General features: G+C 39.3%; 34 non-coding genes across 34 annotated transcripts; all 34 read right to left on the reverse strand.

The window, feature by feature from the left end:
• Positions 1-850: 850 nt before the first annotated feature.
• trnay-gua (transfer RNA tyrosine (anticodon GUA)) lies at positions 851-951 on the reverse strand. The gene is made up of 2 exons: positions 915-951; positions 851-886 (listed from the first exon to the last, which is right to left on the reverse strand). It is a non-coding gene; the product is annotated as a tRNA-Tyr (tRNA).
• A 206-nt stretch (positions 952-1,157) lies between these two features.
• Positions 1,158-1,258, reverse strand: trnay-gua (transfer RNA tyrosine (anticodon GUA)). Its single transcript has 2 exons — positions 1,222-1,258; positions 1,158-1,193 (listed from the first exon to the last, which is right to left on the reverse strand). It is a non-coding gene; the product is annotated as a tRNA-Tyr (tRNA).
• A 200-nt stretch (positions 1,259-1,458) lies between these two features.
• Positions 1,459-1,559, reverse strand: trnay-gua (transfer RNA tyrosine (anticodon GUA)). Its single transcript has 2 exons — positions 1,523-1,559; positions 1,459-1,494 (listed from the first exon to the last, which is right to left on the reverse strand). It is a non-coding gene; the product is annotated as a tRNA-Tyr (tRNA).
• Positions 1,560-2,909: 1,350 nt separating this feature from the next.
• Positions 2,910-3,010, reverse strand: trnay-gua (transfer RNA tyrosine (anticodon GUA)). Its single transcript has 2 exons — positions 2,974-3,010; positions 2,910-2,945 (listed from the first exon to the last, which is right to left on the reverse strand). It is a non-coding gene; the product is annotated as a tRNA-Tyr (tRNA).
• Positions 3,011-3,208: 198 nt separating this feature from the next.
• On the reverse strand, positions 3,209-3,309 carry trnay-gua (transfer RNA tyrosine (anticodon GUA)). Its single transcript has 2 exons — positions 3,273-3,309; positions 3,209-3,244 (listed from the first exon to the last, which is right to left on the reverse strand). It is a non-coding gene; the product is annotated as a tRNA-Tyr (tRNA).
• A 206-nt stretch (positions 3,310-3,515) lies between these two features.
• trnay-gua (transfer RNA tyrosine (anticodon GUA)) lies at positions 3,516-3,616 on the reverse strand. Its single transcript has 2 exons — positions 3,580-3,616; positions 3,516-3,551 (listed from the first exon to the last, which is right to left on the reverse strand). It is a non-coding gene; the product is annotated as a tRNA-Tyr (tRNA).
• Positions 3,617-3,814: 198 nt separating this feature from the next.
• trnay-gua (transfer RNA tyrosine (anticodon GUA)) lies at positions 3,815-3,915 on the reverse strand. The gene is made up of 2 exons: positions 3,879-3,915; positions 3,815-3,850 (listed from the first exon to the last, which is right to left on the reverse strand). It is a non-coding gene; the product is annotated as a tRNA-Tyr (tRNA).
• A 369-nt stretch (positions 3,916-4,284) lies between these two features.
• On the reverse strand, positions 4,285-4,385 carry trnay-gua (transfer RNA tyrosine (anticodon GUA)). The gene is made up of 2 exons: positions 4,349-4,385; positions 4,285-4,320 (listed from the first exon to the last, which is right to left on the reverse strand). It is a non-coding gene; the product is annotated as a tRNA-Tyr (tRNA).
• A 127-nt stretch (positions 4,386-4,512) lies between these two features.
• On the reverse strand, positions 4,513-4,613 carry trnay-gua (transfer RNA tyrosine (anticodon GUA)). Its single transcript has 2 exons — positions 4,577-4,613; positions 4,513-4,548 (listed from the first exon to the last, which is right to left on the reverse strand). It is a non-coding gene; the product is annotated as a tRNA-Tyr (tRNA).
• A 200-nt stretch (positions 4,614-4,813) lies between these two features.
• On the reverse strand, positions 4,814-4,914 carry trnay-gua (transfer RNA tyrosine (anticodon GUA)). Its single transcript has 2 exons — positions 4,878-4,914; positions 4,814-4,849 (listed from the first exon to the last, which is right to left on the reverse strand). It is a non-coding gene; the product is annotated as a tRNA-Tyr (tRNA).
• Positions 4,915-6,264: 1,350 nt separating this feature from the next.
• On the reverse strand, positions 6,265-6,365 carry trnay-gua (transfer RNA tyrosine (anticodon GUA)). Its single transcript has 2 exons — positions 6,329-6,365; positions 6,265-6,300 (listed from the first exon to the last, which is right to left on the reverse strand). It is a non-coding gene; the product is annotated as a tRNA-Tyr (tRNA).
• A 198-nt stretch (positions 6,366-6,563) lies between these two features.
• Positions 6,564-6,664, reverse strand: trnay-gua (transfer RNA tyrosine (anticodon GUA)). The gene is made up of 2 exons: positions 6,628-6,664; positions 6,564-6,599 (listed from the first exon to the last, which is right to left on the reverse strand). It is a non-coding gene; the product is annotated as a tRNA-Tyr (tRNA).
• A 206-nt stretch (positions 6,665-6,870) lies between these two features.
• trnay-gua (transfer RNA tyrosine (anticodon GUA)) lies at positions 6,871-6,971 on the reverse strand. The gene is made up of 2 exons: positions 6,935-6,971; positions 6,871-6,906 (listed from the first exon to the last, which is right to left on the reverse strand). It is a non-coding gene; the product is annotated as a tRNA-Tyr (tRNA).
• Positions 6,972-7,169: 198 nt separating this feature from the next.
• On the reverse strand, positions 7,170-7,270 carry trnay-gua (transfer RNA tyrosine (anticodon GUA)). The gene is made up of 2 exons: positions 7,234-7,270; positions 7,170-7,205 (listed from the first exon to the last, which is right to left on the reverse strand). It is a non-coding gene; the product is annotated as a tRNA-Tyr (tRNA).
• A 206-nt stretch (positions 7,271-7,476) lies between these two features.
• On the reverse strand, positions 7,477-7,577 carry trnay-gua (transfer RNA tyrosine (anticodon GUA)). Its single transcript has 2 exons — positions 7,541-7,577; positions 7,477-7,512 (listed from the first exon to the last, which is right to left on the reverse strand). It is a non-coding gene; the product is annotated as a tRNA-Tyr (tRNA).
• Positions 7,578-7,783: 206 nt separating this feature from the next.
• Positions 7,784-7,884, reverse strand: trnay-gua (transfer RNA tyrosine (anticodon GUA)). The gene is made up of 2 exons: positions 7,848-7,884; positions 7,784-7,819 (listed from the first exon to the last, which is right to left on the reverse strand). It is a non-coding gene; the product is annotated as a tRNA-Tyr (tRNA).
• Positions 7,885-8,082: 198 nt separating this feature from the next.
• On the reverse strand, positions 8,083-8,183 carry trnay-gua (transfer RNA tyrosine (anticodon GUA)). Its single transcript has 2 exons — positions 8,147-8,183; positions 8,083-8,118 (listed from the first exon to the last, which is right to left on the reverse strand). It is a non-coding gene; the product is annotated as a tRNA-Tyr (tRNA).
• Positions 8,184-8,552: 369 nt separating this feature from the next.
• trnay-gua (transfer RNA tyrosine (anticodon GUA)) lies at positions 8,553-8,653 on the reverse strand. Its single transcript has 2 exons — positions 8,617-8,653; positions 8,553-8,588 (listed from the first exon to the last, which is right to left on the reverse strand). It is a non-coding gene; the product is annotated as a tRNA-Tyr (tRNA).
• A 127-nt stretch (positions 8,654-8,780) lies between these two features.
• trnay-gua (transfer RNA tyrosine (anticodon GUA)) lies at positions 8,781-8,881 on the reverse strand. The gene is made up of 2 exons: positions 8,845-8,881; positions 8,781-8,816 (listed from the first exon to the last, which is right to left on the reverse strand). It is a non-coding gene; the product is annotated as a tRNA-Tyr (tRNA).
• A 200-nt stretch (positions 8,882-9,081) lies between these two features.
• Positions 9,082-9,182, reverse strand: trnay-gua (transfer RNA tyrosine (anticodon GUA)). Its single transcript has 2 exons — positions 9,146-9,182; positions 9,082-9,117 (listed from the first exon to the last, which is right to left on the reverse strand). It is a non-coding gene; the product is annotated as a tRNA-Tyr (tRNA).
• A 507-nt stretch (positions 9,183-9,689) lies between these two features.
• Positions 9,690-9,790, reverse strand: trnay-gua (transfer RNA tyrosine (anticodon GUA)). Its single transcript has 2 exons — positions 9,754-9,790; positions 9,690-9,725 (listed from the first exon to the last, which is right to left on the reverse strand). It is a non-coding gene; the product is annotated as a tRNA-Tyr (tRNA).
• Positions 9,791-10,159: 369 nt separating this feature from the next.
• On the reverse strand, positions 10,160-10,260 carry trnay-gua (transfer RNA tyrosine (anticodon GUA)). The gene is made up of 2 exons: positions 10,224-10,260; positions 10,160-10,195 (listed from the first exon to the last, which is right to left on the reverse strand). It is a non-coding gene; the product is annotated as a tRNA-Tyr (tRNA).
• A 127-nt stretch (positions 10,261-10,387) lies between these two features.
• On the reverse strand, positions 10,388-10,488 carry trnay-gua (transfer RNA tyrosine (anticodon GUA)). The gene is made up of 2 exons: positions 10,452-10,488; positions 10,388-10,423 (listed from the first exon to the last, which is right to left on the reverse strand). It is a non-coding gene; the product is annotated as a tRNA-Tyr (tRNA).
• Positions 10,489-10,857: 369 nt separating this feature from the next.
• On the reverse strand, positions 10,858-10,958 carry trnay-gua (transfer RNA tyrosine (anticodon GUA)). Its single transcript has 2 exons — positions 10,922-10,958; positions 10,858-10,893 (listed from the first exon to the last, which is right to left on the reverse strand). It is a non-coding gene; the product is annotated as a tRNA-Tyr (tRNA).
• Positions 10,959-11,164: 206 nt separating this feature from the next.
• Positions 11,165-11,265, reverse strand: trnay-gua (transfer RNA tyrosine (anticodon GUA)). The gene is made up of 2 exons: positions 11,229-11,265; positions 11,165-11,200 (listed from the first exon to the last, which is right to left on the reverse strand). It is a non-coding gene; the product is annotated as a tRNA-Tyr (tRNA).
• A 206-nt stretch (positions 11,266-11,471) lies between these two features.
• On the reverse strand, positions 11,472-11,572 carry trnay-gua (transfer RNA tyrosine (anticodon GUA)). Its single transcript has 2 exons — positions 11,536-11,572; positions 11,472-11,507 (listed from the first exon to the last, which is right to left on the reverse strand). It is a non-coding gene; the product is annotated as a tRNA-Tyr (tRNA).
• Positions 11,573-11,772: 200 nt separating this feature from the next.
• trnay-gua (transfer RNA tyrosine (anticodon GUA)) lies at positions 11,773-11,873 on the reverse strand. Its single transcript has 2 exons — positions 11,837-11,873; positions 11,773-11,808 (listed from the first exon to the last, which is right to left on the reverse strand). It is a non-coding gene; the product is annotated as a tRNA-Tyr (tRNA).
• A 513-nt stretch (positions 11,874-12,386) lies between these two features.
• trnay-gua (transfer RNA tyrosine (anticodon GUA)) lies at positions 12,387-12,487 on the reverse strand. Its single transcript has 2 exons — positions 12,451-12,487; positions 12,387-12,422 (listed from the first exon to the last, which is right to left on the reverse strand). It is a non-coding gene; the product is annotated as a tRNA-Tyr (tRNA).
• Positions 12,488-12,687: 200 nt separating this feature from the next.
• Positions 12,688-12,788, reverse strand: trnay-gua (transfer RNA tyrosine (anticodon GUA)). The gene is made up of 2 exons: positions 12,752-12,788; positions 12,688-12,723 (listed from the first exon to the last, which is right to left on the reverse strand). It is a non-coding gene; the product is annotated as a tRNA-Tyr (tRNA).
• Positions 12,789-13,295: 507 nt separating this feature from the next.
• On the reverse strand, positions 13,296-13,396 carry trnay-gua (transfer RNA tyrosine (anticodon GUA)). Its single transcript has 2 exons — positions 13,360-13,396; positions 13,296-13,331 (listed from the first exon to the last, which is right to left on the reverse strand). It is a non-coding gene; the product is annotated as a tRNA-Tyr (tRNA).
• Positions 13,397-13,903: 507 nt separating this feature from the next.
• On the reverse strand, positions 13,904-14,004 carry trnay-gua (transfer RNA tyrosine (anticodon GUA)). Its single transcript has 2 exons — positions 13,968-14,004; positions 13,904-13,939 (listed from the first exon to the last, which is right to left on the reverse strand). It is a non-coding gene; the product is annotated as a tRNA-Tyr (tRNA).
• Positions 14,005-14,373: 369 nt separating this feature from the next.
• trnay-gua (transfer RNA tyrosine (anticodon GUA)) lies at positions 14,374-14,474 on the reverse strand. Its single transcript has 2 exons — positions 14,438-14,474; positions 14,374-14,409 (listed from the first exon to the last, which is right to left on the reverse strand). It is a non-coding gene; the product is annotated as a tRNA-Tyr (tRNA).
• Positions 14,475-14,601: 127 nt separating this feature from the next.
• On the reverse strand, positions 14,602-14,702 carry trnay-gua (transfer RNA tyrosine (anticodon GUA)). Its single transcript has 2 exons — positions 14,666-14,702; positions 14,602-14,637 (listed from the first exon to the last, which is right to left on the reverse strand). It is a non-coding gene; the product is annotated as a tRNA-Tyr (tRNA).
• A 369-nt stretch (positions 14,703-15,071) lies between these two features.
• Positions 15,072-15,172, reverse strand: trnay-gua (transfer RNA tyrosine (anticodon GUA)). The gene is made up of 2 exons: positions 15,136-15,172; positions 15,072-15,107 (listed from the first exon to the last, which is right to left on the reverse strand). It is a non-coding gene; the product is annotated as a tRNA-Tyr (tRNA).
• Between the last annotated feature and the right edge of the window lie 317 nt (positions 15,173-15,489).

The following is a 15,489-nucleotide window of genomic DNA, read 5'->3' on the forward strand; positions in this document are numbered from 1 at the left end:
AGTCTGATCCATTGCTTTGGTAGAGTACCTGGCCACGGCAGTATTTTGTTCCTGGCCCAAACTCTTTGTGGCATATAGATGGCCACCATAAGCTCATCAGGTCAGTGATATTAGCAGATAAACAATGCATCTTTCTAGATGTTTCATTACAATTCATGTGTTTGCAACAGGTGGAGATTTGTTGTCCACGGTGGGGTGGATGGATTCAGTCGTTTAGTAGCTCTGCATCAATCCAGTATCCGGAATTGATTTGTCTTGACTTGATACACAGGGTAACCAATCAGGCGTTAGGTTCCGCCTACCAACTTTTGATGGGTCAGTTTGACAGTCTTGACTTGATACACAGGGTAACCAATCAGGCGTTAGGTTCCGCCTACCAACTTTTGATGGGTCAGTTTGACAGTTTTAAGTAATTCATGAAGCACTGCAACGCAAGATCATGAAATGTAAATGTAAATAGTGAAATAAGTATATATGTATATTACATAATATGAATCTGTATTTGAATTAATTAATGACACATTTATTAACACATTTATGTATTTAATTCTATTTTTAATTAATTAATGACACATTTAAGTAATTATTTAATGATGTGTTTATTTATTTAATTGTGGCACTTTTAGTCCTCCATATTGAACCAGCGACCTAAGGATACCTGCTAATTGCACATTGAATATCAGCCTAGAGTCCTCCACTCTACCAACTGAGCTATCGAAGGGTGACAAAGATAAAATTCTCCTTCGAGCCGGAGTTGAACCAGATTTGGTTTGATATCAGTAAAATCCCTGTTTATTCCACTCTCACTAAGGGCCATACAACTCTTCCAAAACGGACAAAGATAAAAACCTCCTTCGAGCCGGAGTTGAACCAGCGACCTAAGGATACCTGCTAATTGCACATTGAATATCAGCCTACAGTCCTCCGCTCTACCAACTGAGCTATCGAAGGGTAATCTTATTGAGTTGTTTTTTAGCATGTATAACAAAGCTTGACCTGAAGACGAACCAACGTTTGTTTTACAAAGAACAGATGGATTCGTTTTCAGGAAATTTCAAGAGAAGATTTGGTTGGCCATCAGTTAAAACTCTGTTTATTCCACTCTCACTAATAATGAAGGCAATACAACTCTTTCAAAACGGACAAAGATAAAATTCTCCTTCGAGCCGGAGTTGAACCAGCGACCTAAGGATACCTGCTAATTGCACATTGAATATCAGCCTACAGTCCTCCGCTCTACCAACTGAGCTATCGAAGGGTAATCTTATTGAGTTGTTTTTTAGCCTGTATAACAAAGTTCGACCTGAAGACGAACCAAAGTTTGTTTTACAAAGAACAGATGGATTCGTTTTCAGGAAATTTCAAGAGAAGATTTGGTTGGCCATCAGTAAAAACTCTGTTTATTCCACTCTCACTAAGGGCCATACAACTCTTCCAAAACGGACAAAGATAAAAACCTCCTTCGAGCCGGAGTTGAACCAGCGACCTAAGGATACCTGCTAATTGCACATTGAATATCAGCCTACAGTCCTCCACTCTACCAACTGAGCTATCGAAGGGTAATCTTATTGAGTTGTTTTTTAGCATGTATAACAAAGCTTGACCTGAAGACGAACCAACGTTTGTTTCACAAAGAACAGATGGATTCGTTTTCAGGAAATTTCAAGAGAAGATTTGGTTGGCCATCAGTTAAAACTCTGTTTATTCCACTCTCACTAATAATGAGGGCCATACAACTCTTTCAAAACGGACAAAGATAAAATTCTCCTTCGAGCCGGAGTTGAACTATGGAGGACTAAAAGTGCCACAATTAAGTAAATAAATACACAATTAAATAATTACTTAAATGTGTCATTAATTAATTAAAAATAGAATTAAATACATAAATGTGTTAATAAATGTGTCATTAATTAATTCAAATACAGATTCATGTTATGTAAAATAACTTATTTCACTATTTACATTTACATTTCATGATCCTGCGTTGCAGTGCTTCATGAATTACTTAAAACTGTCAAACTGACCCATCAAAGTCAGTGGGCGGGGCTTACGCGAATCCAGTCTGATCCATTGCTTTGGTAGAGTACCTGGCCACGGCAGTATTTTGTTCCTGGCCCAAACTCTTTGTGGCATATAGATGGCCACCATAAGCTCATCAGGTCAGTGATATTAGCAGATAAACAATGCATCTTTCTAGATGTTTCATTACAATTCATGTGTTTGCAACAGGTGGAGATTTGTTGTCCACGGTGGGGTGGATGGATTCAGTCGTTTAGTAGCTCTGCATCAATCCAGTATCCGGAATTGATTTGTCTTGACTTGATACACAGGGTAACCAATCAGGCGTTAGGTTCCGCCTACCAACTTTTGATGGGTCAGTTTGACAGTCTTGACTTGATACACAGGGTAACCAATCAGGCGTTAGGTTCCGCCTACCAACTTTTGATGGGTCAGTTTGACAGTTTTAAGTAATTCATGAAGCACTGCAACGCAAGATCATGAAATGTAAATGTAAATAGTGAAATAAGTATATATGTATATTACATAATATGAATCTGTATTTGAATTAATTAATGACACATTTATTAACACATTTATGTATTTAATTCTATTTTTAATTAATTAATGACACATTTAAGTAATTATTTAATGATGTGTTTATTTATTTAATTGTGGCACTTTTAGTCCTCCATATTGAACCAGCGACCTAAGGATACCTGCTAATTGCACATTGAATATCAGCCTAGAGTCCTCCACTCTACCAACTGAGCTATCGAAGGGTGACAAAGATAAAATTCTCCTTCGAGCCGGAGTTGAACCAGATTTGGTTTGATATCAGTAAAATCCCTGTTTATTCCACTCTCACTAAGGGCCATACAACTCTTCCAAAACGGACAAAGATAAAAACCTCCTTCGAGCCGGAGTTGAACCAGCGACCTAAGGATACCTGCTAATTGCACATTGAATATCAGCCTACAGTCCTCCGCTCTACCAACTGAGCTATCGAAGGGTAATCTTATTGAGTTGTTTTTTAGCATGTATAACAAAGCTTGACCTGAAGACGAACCAACGTTTGTTTTACAAAGAACAGATGGATTCGTTTTCAGGAAATTTCAAGAGAAGATTTGGTTTGATATCAGTAAAATCCCTGTTTATTCCACTCTCACTAAGGGCCATACAACTCTTCCAAAACGGACAAAGAAAAACCTCCTTCGAGCCGGAGTTGAACCAGCGACCTAAGGATACCTGCTAATTGCACATTGAATATCAGCCTACAGTCCTCCGCTCTACCAACTGAGCTATCGAAGGGTAATCTTATTGAGTTGTTTTTTAGCATGTATAACAAAGCTTGACCTGAAGACGAACCAACGTTTGTTTTACAAAGAACAGATGGATTCGTTTTCAGGAAATTTCAAGAGAAGATTTGGTTGGCCATCAGTTAAAACTCTGTTTATTCCACTCTCACTAATAATGAAGGCAATACAACTCTTTCAAAACGGACAAAGATAAAATTCTCCTTCGAGCCGGAGTTGAACCAGCGACCTAAGGATACCTGCTAATTGCACATTGAATATCAGCCTACAGTCCTCCGCTCTACCAACTGAGCTATCAAAGGGTAAAGTTATTGTGTTGTTTTTTAGAAGGGAATACAAGGCTGGACCTAAAGACGAACCAAAGTTTGTTTTACAAAGAACAGATGGATTCGTTTTCAGGAAATTTCAAGAGAAGATTTGGTTTGATATCAGTAAAATCCCTGTTTATTCCACTCTCACTAAGGGCCATACAACTCTTCCAAAACGGACAAAGAAAAACCTCCTTCGAGCCGGAGTTGAACCAGCGACCTAAGGATACCTGCTAATTGCACATTGAATATCAGCCTACAGTCCTCCGCTCTACCAACTGAGCTATCGAAGGGTAATCTTATTGAGTTGTTTGTTAGCCTGTATAACAAAGTTCGACCTGAAGACGAACCAAAGTTTGTTTTACAAAGAAGAGATGGATTCGTTTTCAGGAAATTTCAAGAGAAGATTTGGTTGGCCATCAGTTAAAACTCTGTTTATTCCACTCTCACTAATAATGAGGGCCAAAGTTATTGTGTTGTTTTTTAGCAGGGAATACAAGGCTGGACCTAAAGACGAACCAAAGTCTGTTTTACAAAGAACAGATGGATTCGTTTTCAGGAAGTTTCAAGAGAAGATTTGGTTTGATATCAGTAAAATCCCTGTTTATTCCACTCTCACTATGGGCCATACAACTCTTCCAAAACGGACAAAGATAAAAACCTCCTTCGAGCCGGAGTTGAACCAGCGACCTAAGGATACCTGCTAATTGCACATTGAATATCAGCCTACAGTCCTCCACTCTACCAACTGAGCTATCGAAGGGTGACAAAGATAAAATTCTCCTTCGAGCCGGAGTTGAACCAGATTTGGTTTGATATCAGTAAAATCCCTGTTTATTCCACTCTCACTAAGGGCCATACAACTCTTCCAAAACGGACAAAGAAAAACCTCCTTCGAGCCGGAGTTGAACCAGCGACCTAAGGATACCTGCTAATTGCACATTGAATATCAGCCTACAGTCCTCCGCTCTACCAACTGAGCTATCGAAGGGTAATCTTATTGAGTTGTTTTTTAGCCTGTATAACAAAGTTCGACCTGAAGACGAACCAAAGTTTGTTTTACAAAGAACAGATGGATTCGTTTTCAGGAAATTTCAAGAGAAGATTTGGTTTGATATCAGTAAAATCCCTGTTTATTCCAATCTCACTAAGGGCCATACAACTCTTCCAAAACGGACAAAGATAAAAACCTCCTTCGAGCCGGAGTTGAACCAGCGACCTAAGGATACCTGCTAATTGCACATTGAATATCAGCCTACAGTCCTCCGCTCTACCAACTGAGCTATCGAAGGGTAATCTTATTGAGTTGTTTTTTAGCATGTATAACAAAGCTTGACCTGAAGACGAACCAACGTTTGTTTCACAAAGAACAGATGGATTCGTTTTCAGGAAATTTCAAGAGAAGATTTGGTTGGCCATCAGTTAAAACTCTGTTTATTCCACTCTCACTAATAATGAGGGCCATACAACTCTTTCAAAACGGACAAAGATAAAATTCTCCTTCGAGCCGGAGTTGAACTATGGAGGACTAAAAGTGCCACAATTAAGTAAATAAATACACAATTAAATAATTACTTAAATGTGTCATTAATTAATTAAAAATAGAATTAAATACATAAATGTGTTAATAAATGTGTCATTAATTAATTCAAATACAGATTCATGTTATGTAAAATAACTTATTTCACTATTTACATTTACATTTCATGATCCTGCATTGCAGTGCTTCATGAATTACTTAAAACTGTCAAACTGACCCATCAAAGTCAGTGGGCGGGGCTTACGCGAATCCAGTCTGATCCATTGCTTTGGTAGAGTACCTGGCCACGGCAGTATTTTGTTCCTGGCCCAAACTCTTTGTGGCATATAGATGGCCACCATAAGCTCATCAGGTCAGTGATATTAGCAGATAAACAATGCATCTTTCTAGATGTTTCATTACAATTCATGTGTTTGCAACAGGTGGAGATTTGTTGTCCACGGTGGGGTGGATGGATTCAGTCGTTTAGTAGCTCTGCATCAATCCAGTATCCGGAATTGATTTGTCTTGACTTGATACACAGGGTAACCAATCAGGCGTTAGGTTCCGCCTACCAACTTTTGATGGGTCAGTTTGACAGTCTTGACTTGATACACAGGGTAACCAATCAGGCGTTAGGTTCCGCCTACCAACTTTTGATGGGTCAGTTTGACAGTTTTAAGTAATTCATGAAGCACTGCAACGCAAGATCATGAAATGTAAATGTAAATAGTGAAATAAGTATATATGTATATTACATAATATGAATCTGTATTTGAATTAATTAATGACACATTTATTAACACATTTATGTATTTAATTCTATTTTTAATTAATTAATGACACATTTAAGTAATTATTTAATGATGTGTTTATTTATTTAATTGTGGCACTTTTAGTCCTCCATATTGAACCAGCGACCTAAGGATACCTGCTAATTGCACATTGAATATCAGCCTAGAGTCCTCCACTCTACCAACTGAGCTATCGAAGGGTGACAAAGATAAAATTCTCCTTCGAGCCGGAGTTGAACCAGATTTGGTTTGATATCAGTAAAATCCCTGTTTATTCCACTCTCACTAAGGGCCATACAACTCTTCCAAAACGGACAAAGATAAAAACCTCCTTCGAGCCGGAGTTGAACCAGCGACCTAAGGATACCTGCTAATTGCACATTGAATATCAGCCTACAGTCCTCCGCTCTACCAACTGAGCTATCGAAGGGTAATCTTATTGAGTTGTTTTTTAGCATGTATAACAAAGCTTGACCTGAAGACGAACCAACGTTTGTTTTACAAAGAACAGATGGATTCGTTTTCAGGAAATTTCAAGAGAAGATTTGGTTTGATATCAGTAAAATCCCTGTTTATTCCACTCTCACTAAGGGCCATACAACTCTTCCAAAACGGACAAAGAAAAACCTCCTTCGAGCCGGAGTTGAACCAGCGACCTAAGGATACCTGCTAATTGCACATTGAATATCAGCCTACAGTCCTCCGCTCTACCAACTGAGCTATCGAAGGGTAATCTTATTGAGTTGTTTTTTAGCATGTATAACAAAGCTTGACCTGAAGACGAACCAACGTTTGTTTTACAAAGAACAGATGGATTCGTTTTCAGGAAATTTCAAGAGAAGATTTGGTTGGCCATCAGTTAAAACTCTGTTTATTCCACTCTCACTAATAATGAAGGCAATACAACTCTTTCAAAACGGACAAAGATAAAATTCTCCTTCGAGCCGGAGTTGAACCAGCGACCTAAGGATACCTGCTAATTGCACATTGAATATCAGCCTACAGTCCTCCGCTCTACCAACTGAGCTATCAAAGGGTAAAGTTATTGTGTTGTTTTTTAGAAGGGAATACAAGGCTGGACCTAAAGACGAACCAAAGTTTGTTTTACAAAGAACAGATGGATTCGTTTTCAGGAAATTTCAAGAGAAGATTTGGTTTGATATCAGTAAAATCCCTGTTTATTCCACTCTCACTAAGGGCCATACAACTCTTCCAAAACGGACAAAGAAAACCCTCCTTCGAGCCGGAGTTGAACCAGCGACCTAAGGATACCTGCTAATTGCACATTGAATATCAGCCTACAGTCCTCCGCTCTACCAACTGAGCTATCGAAGGGTAATCTTATTGAGTTGTTTGTTAGCCTGTATAACAAAGTTCGACCTGAAGACGAACCAAAGTTTGTTTTACAAAGAAGAGATGGATTCGTTTTCAGGAAATTTCAAGAGAAGATTTGGTTGGCCATCAGTTAAAACTCTGTTTATTCCACTCTCACTAATAATGAGGGCCATACAACTCTTTCAAAACGGACAAAGATAAAATTCTCCTTCGAGCCGGAGTTGAACCAGCGACCTAAGGATACCTGCTAATTGCACATTGAATATCAGCCTACAGTCCTCCGCTCTACCAACTGAGCTATCGAAGGGTAATCTTATTGAGTTGTTTTTTAGCATGTATAACAAAGCTTGACCTGAAGACGAACCAACGTTTGTTTTACAAAGAACAGATGGATTCGTTTTCAGGAAATTTCAAGAGAAGATTTGGTTGGCCATCAGTTAAAACTCTGTTTATTCCACTCTCACTAATAATGAAGGCCATACAACTCTTTCAAAACGGACAAAGATAAAATTCTCCTTCGAGCCGGAGTTGAACCAGCGACCTAAGGATACCTGCTAATTGCACATTGAATATCAGCCTACAGTCCTCCGCTCTACCAACTGAGCTATCGAAGGGTAAAGTTATTGTGTTGTTTTTTAGAAGGGAATACAAGGCTGGACCTAAAGACGAACCAAAGTTTGTTTTACAAAGAACAGATGGATTCGTTTTCAGGAAATTTCAAGAGAAGATTTGGTTTGATATCAGTAAAATCCCTGTTTATTCCACTCTCACTAAGGGCCATACAACTCTTCCAAAACGGACAAAGAAAAACCTCCTTCGAGCCGGAGTTGAACCAGCGACCTAAGGATACCTGCTAATTGCACATTGAATATCAGCCTACAGTCCTCCGCTCTACCAACTGAGCTATCGAAGGGTAATCTTATTGAGTTGTTTTTTAGCCTGTATAACAAAGTTCGATCTGAAGACGAACCAAAGTTTGTTTTACAAAGAACAGATGGATTTGTTTTCAGGAAATTTCAAGAGAAGATTTGGTTGGCCATCAGTAAAAACTCTGTTTATTCCAATCTCACTAATAATGAGGGCCAAAGTTATTGTGTTGTTTTTTAGCAGGGAATACAAGGCTGGACCTAAAGACCAACCAAAGTCTGTTTTACAAAGAACAGATGGATTCGTTTTCAGGAAGTTTCAAGAGAAGATTTGGTTTGATATCAGTAAAATCCCTGTTTATTCCACTCTCACTATGGGCCATACAACTCTTCCAAAACGGACAAAGATAAAAACCTCCTTCGAGCCGGAGTTGAACCAGCGACCTAAGGATACCTGCTAATTGCACATTGAATATCAGCCTACAGTCCTCCACTCTACCAACTGAGCTATCGAAGGGTGACAAAGATAAAATTCTCCTTCGAGCCGGAGTTGAACCAGATTTGGTTTGATATCAGTAAAATCCCTGTTTATTCCACTCTCACTAAGGGCCATACAACTCTTCCAAAACGGACAAAGAAAAACCTCCTTCGAGCCGGAGTTGAACCAGCGACCTAAGGATACCTGCTAATTGCACATTGAATATCAGCCTACAGTCCTCCGCTCTACCAACTGAGCTATCGAAGGGTAATCTTATTGAGTTGTTTTTTAGCCTGTATAACAAAGTTCGACCTGAAGACGAACCAAAGTTTGTTTTACAAAGAACAGATGGATTCGTTTTCAGGAAATTTCAAGAGAAGATTTGGTTTGATATCAGTAAAATCCCTGTTTATTCCAATCTCACTAAGGGCCATACAACTCTTCCAAAACGGACAAAGATAAAAACCTCCTTCGAGCCGGAGTTGAACCAGCGACCTAAGGATACCTGCTAATTGCACATTGAATATCAGCCTACAGTCCTCCGCTCTACCAACTGAGCTATCGAAGGGTAATCTTATTGAGTTGTTTTTTAGCATGTATAACAAAGCTTGACCTGAAGACGAACCAACGTTTGTTTCACAAAGAACAGATGGATTCGTTTTCAGGAAATTTCAAGAGAAGATTTGGTTGGCCATCAGTTAAAACTCTGTTTATTCCACTCTCACTAATAATGAGGGCCATACAACTCTTTCAAAACGGACAAAGATAAAATTCTCCTTCGAGCCGAAGTTGAACCAGCGACCTAAGGATACCTGCTAATTGCACATTGAATATCAGCCTACAGTCCTCCGCTCTACCAACTGAGCTATCGAAGGGTAATCTTATTGAGTTGTTTTTTAGCCTGTATAACAAAGTTCGACCTGAAGACGAACCAAAGTTTGTTTTACAAAGAAGAGATGGATTCGTTTTCAGGAAATTTCAAGAGAAGATTTGGTTGGCCATCAGTAAAAACTCTGTGTATTCCACTCTCACTAAGGGCCATACAACTCTTCCAAAACGGACAAAGATAAAAACCTCCTTCGAGCCGGAGTTGAACCAGCGACCTAAGGATACCTGCTAATTGCACATTGAATATCACCCTACAGTCCTCCGCTCTACCAACTGAGCTATCGAAGGGTAAAGTTAATGTGTTGTTTTTTAGCAGGGAATACAAGGCTGGACCTAAAGACGAACCAAAGTTTGTTTTACAAAGAACAGATGGATTTGTTTTCAGGAAATTTCAAGAGAAGATTTGGTTGGCCATCAGTAAAAACTCTGTTTATTCCAATCTCACTAATAATGAGGGCCAAAATTATTGTGTTGTTTTTTAGCAGGGAATACAAGGCTGGACCTAAAGACGAACCAAAGTCTGTTTTACAAAGAACAGATGGATTCGTTTTCAGGAAGTTTCAAGAGAAGATTTGGTTTGATATCAGTAAAATCCCTGTTTATTCCACTCTCACTATGGGCCATACAACTCTTCCAAAACGGACAAAGATAAAAACCTCCTTCGAGCCGGAGTTGAACCAGCGACCTAAGGATACCTGCTAATTGCACATTGAATATCAGCCTACAGTCCTCCGCTCTACCAACTGAGCTATCGAAGGGTGACAAAGATAAAATTCTCCTTCGAGCCGGAGTTGAACCAGATTTGGTTTGATATCAGTAAAATCCCTGTTTATTCCACTCTCACTAAGGGCCATACAACTCTTCCAAAACGGACAAAGAAAAACCTCCTTCGAGCCGGAGTTGAACCAGCGACCTAAGGATACCTGCTAATTGCACATTGAATATCAGCCTACAGTCCTCCGCTCTACCAACTGAGCTATCGAAGGGTAATCTTATTGAGTTGTTTTTTAGCCTGTATAACAACGTTCGACCTGAAGACGAACCAAAGTTTGTTTTACAAAGAACAGATGGATTCGTTTTCAGGAAATTTCAAGAGAAGATTTGGTTGGCCATCAGTTAAAACTCTGTTTATTCCACTCTCACTAATAATGAGGGCCAAAGTTATTGTGTTGTTTTTTAGCAGGGAATACAAGGCTGGACCTAAAGACGAACCAAAGTTTGTTTTACAAAGAACAGATGGATTCGTTTTCAGGAAATTTCAAAAGAAGATTTGGTTTGATATCAGTAAAATCCCTGTTTATTCCACTCTCACTAAGGGCCATACAACTCTTCCAAAACGGACAAAGATAAAAACCTCCTTCGAGCCGGAGTTGAACCAGCGACCTAAGGATACCTGCTAATTGCACATTGAATATCAGCCTACAGTCCTCCGCTCTACCAACTGAGCTATCGAAGGGTAATCTTATTGAGTTGTTTTTTAGCATGTATAACAAAGCTTGACCTGAAGACGAACCAACGTTTGTTTTACAAAGAACAGATGGATTCGTTTTCAGGAAATTTCAAGAGAAGATTTGGTTGGCCATCAGTTAAAACTCTGTTTATTCCACTCTCACTAATAATGTGGGCCATACAACTCTTTCAAAACGGACAAAGATAAAATTCTCCTTCGAGCCGGAGTTGAACCAGCGACCTAAGGATACCTGCTAATTGCACATTGAATATCAGCCTACAGTCCTCCGCTCTACCAACTGAGCTATCGAAGGGTAATCTTATCGAGTTGTTTTTTAGCCTGTATAACAAAGTTCGACCTAAAGACGAACCAAAGTTTGTTTTACAAAGAAGAGATGGATTCGTTTTCAGGAAATTTCAAGAGAAGATTTGGTTGGCCATCAGTTAAAACTCTGTTTATTCCACTCTCACTAATAATGAGGGCCATACAACTCTTTCAAAACGGACAAAGATAAAATTCTCCTTCGAGCCGGAGTTGAACCAGCGACCTAAGGATACCTGCTAATTGCACATTGAATATCAGCCTACAGTCCTCCGCTCTACCAACTGAGCTATCGAAGGGTAATCTTATTGAGTTGTTTTTTAGCCTGTATAACAAAGTTCGACCTGAAGACGAACCAAAGTTTGTTTTACAAAGAAGAGATGGATTCGTTTTCAGGAAATTTCAAGAGAAGATTTGGTTGGCCATCAGTAAAAACTCTGTTTATTCCACTCTCACTAAGGGCCATACAACTCTTCCAAAACGGACAAAGATAAAATTCTCCTTCGAGCCGGAGTTGAACCAGCGACCTAAGGATACCTGCTAATTGCACATTGAATATCAGCCTACAGTCCTCCGCTCTACCAACTGAGCTATCGAAGGGTAATCTTATTGAGTTGTTTTTTAGCATGTATAACAAAGCTTGACCTGAAGACGAACCAACGTTTGTTTTACAAAGAACAGATGGATTCGTTTTCAGGAAATTTCAAGAGAAGATTTGGTTGGCCATCAGTTAAAACTCTGTTTATTCCACTCTCACTAATAATGAAGGCCATACAACTCTTTCAAAACGGACAAAGATAAAATTCTCCTTCGAGCCGAAGTTGAACCAGCGACCTAAGGATACCTGCTAATTGCACATTGAATATCAGCCTACAGTCCTCCGCTCTACCAACTGAGCTATCGAAGGGTAATCTTATTGAGTTGTTTTTTAGCCTGTATAACAAAGTTCGACCTGAAGACGAACCAAAGTTTGTTTTACAAAGAAGAGATGGATTCGTTTTCAGGAAATTTCAAGAGAAGATTTGGTTGGCCATCAGTTAAAACTCTGTTTATTCCACTCTCACTAATAATGAGGGCCATACAACTCTTTCAAAACGGACAAAGATAAAATTCTCCTTCGAGCCGGAGTTGAACCAGCGACCTAAGGATACCTGCTAATTGCACATTGAATATCAGCCTACAGTCCTCCGCTCTACCAACTGAGCTATCGAAGGGTAATCTTATTGAGTTGTTTTTTAGCCTGTATAACAAAGTTCGACCTGAAGACGAACCAAAGTTTGTTTTACAAAGAAGAGATGGATTCGTTTTCAGGAAATTTCAAGAGAAGATTTGGTTGGCCATCAGTAAAAACTCTGTTTATTCCACTCTCACTAAGGGCCATACAACTCTTCCAAAACGGACAAAGATAAAATTCTCCTTCGAGCCGGAGTTGAACCAGCGACCTAAGGATACCTGCTAATTGCACATTGAATATCAGCCTACAGTCCTCCGCTCTACCAACTGAGCTATCGAAGGGTAATCTTATTGAGTTGTTTTTTAGCATGTATAACAAAGCTTGACCTGAAGACGAACCAACGTTTGTTTTACAAAGAACAGATGGATTCGTTTTCAGGAAATTTCAAGAGAAGATTTGGTTGGCCATCAGTTAAAACTCTGTTTATTCCACTCTCACTAATAATGAAGGCCATACAACTCTTTCAAAACGGACAAAGATAAAATTCTCCTTCGAGCCGAAGTTGAACCAGCGACCTAAGGATACCTGCTAATTGCACATTGAATATCAGCCTACAGTCCTCCGCTCTACCAACTGAGCTATCGAAGGGTAATCTTATTGAGTTGTTTTTTAGCCTGTATAACAAAGTTCGACCTGAAGACGAACCAAAGTTTGTTTTACAAAGAAGAGATGGATTCGTTTTCAGGAAATTTCAAGAGAAGATTTGGTTGGCCATCAGTAAAAACTCTGTTTATTCCACTCTCACTAAGGGCCATACAACTCTTCCAAAACGGACAAAGATAAAATTCTCCTTCGAGCCGGAGTTGAACCAGCGACCTAAGGATACCTGCTAATTGCACATTGAATATCAGCCTACAGTCCTCCGCTCTACCAACTGAGCTATCGAAGGGTAATCTTATTGAGTTGTTTTTTAGCATGTATAACAAAGCTTGACCTGAAGACGAACCAACGTTTGTTTTACAAAGAACAGATGGATTCGTTTTCAGGAAATTTCAAGAGAAGATTTGGTTGGCCATCAGTTAAAACTCTGTTTATTCCACTCTCACTAATAATGAAGGCCATACAACTCTTTCAAAACGGACAAAGATAAAATTCTCCTTCGAGCCGAAGTTGAACCAGCGACCTAAGGATACCTGCTAATTGCACATTGAATATCAGCCTACAGTCCTCCGCTCTACCAACTGAGCTATCGAAGGGTAATCTTATTGAGTTGTTTTTTAGCCTGTATAACAAAGTTCGACCTGAAGACGAACCAAAGTTTGTTTTACAAAGAAGAGATGGATTCGTTTTCAGGAAATTTCAAGAGAAGATTTGGTTGGCCATCAGTAAAAACTCTGTGTATTCCACTCTCACTAAGGGCCATACAACTCTTCCAAAACGGACAAAGATAAAAACCTCCTTCGAGCCGGAGTTGAACCAGCGACCTAAGGATACCTGCTAATTGCACATTGAATATCAGCCTACAGTCCTCCGCTCTACCAACTGAGCTATCGAAGGGTAAAGTTAATGTGTTGTTTTTTAGCAGGGAATACAAGGCTGGACCTAAAGACGAACCAAAGTTTGTTTTACAAAGAACAGATGGATTTGTTTTCAGGAAATTTCAAGAGAAGATTTGGTTGGCCATCAGTAAAAACTCTGTTTATTCCAATCTCACTAATAATGAGGGCCAAAGTTATTGTGTTGTTTTTTAGCAGGGAATACAAGGCTGGACCTAAAGACGAACCAAAGTCTGTTTTACAAAGAACAGATGGATTCGTTTTCAGGAAGTTTCAAGAGAAGATTTGGTTTGATATCAGTAAAATCCCTGTTTATTCCACTCTCACTATGGGCCATACAACTCTTCCAAAACGGACAAAGATAAAAACCTCCTTCGAGCCGGAGTTGAACCAGCGACCTAAGGATACCTGCTAATTGCACATTGAATATCAGCCTACAGTCCTCCGCTCTACCAACTGAGCTATCGAAGGGTGACAAAGATAAAATTCTCCTTCGAGCCGGAGTTGAACCAGATTTGGTTTGATATCAGTAAAATCCCTGTTTATTCCACTCTCACTAAGGGCCATACAACTCTTCCAAAACGGACAAAGAAAAACCTCCTTCGAGCCGGAGTTGAACCAGCGACCTAAGGATACCTGCTAATTGCACATTGAATATCAGCCTACAGTCCTCCGCTCTACCAACTGAGCTATCGAAGGGTAATCTTATTGAGTTGTTTTTTAGCCTGTATAACAAAGTTCGACCTGAAGACGAACCAAAGTTTGTTTTACAAAGAACAGATGGATTCGTTTTCAGGAAATTTCAAGAGAAGATTTGGTTGGCCATCAGTTAAAACTCTGTTTATTCCAATCACACTAATAATGAGGGCCAAAGTTATTGTGTTGTTTTTTAGCAGGGAATACAAGGCTGGACCTAAAGACGAACCAAAGTTTGTTTTACAAAGAACAGATGGATTCGTTTTCAGGAAATTTCAAAAGAAGATTTGGTTTGATATCAGTAAAATCCCTGTTTATTCCACTCTCACTAAGGGCCATACAACTCTTCCAAAACGGACAAAGATAAAAACCTCCTTCGAGCCGGAGTTGAACCAGCGACCTAAGGATACCTGCTAATTGCACATTGAATATCAGCCTACAGTCCTCCGCTCTACCAACTGAGCTATCGAAGGGTAATCTTATTGAGTTGTTTTTTAGCCTGTATAACAAAGTTCGACCTGAAGACGAACCAAAGTTTGTTTTACAAAGAACAGATGGATTTGTTTTCAGGAAATTTCAAGAGAAGATTTGGTTGGCCATCAGTAAAAACTCTGTTTATTCCAATCTCACTAATAATGAGGGCCAAAATTATTGTGTTGTTTTTTAGCAGGGAATACAAGGCTGGACCTAAAGACGAACCAAAGTCTGTTTTACAAAGAACAGATGGATTCGTTTTCAGGAAGTTTCAAGAGAAGATTTGGTTTGATATCAGTAAAATCCCTGTTTATTC

This window comes from Pungitius pungitius, chromosome 4 (assembly GCF_949316345.1).
Source record: "Pungitius pungitius chromosome 4, fPunPun2.1, whole genome shotgun sequence".
NCBI lineage: Eukaryota > Metazoa > Chordata > Actinopteri > Perciformes > Gasterosteidae > Pungitius > Pungitius pungitius.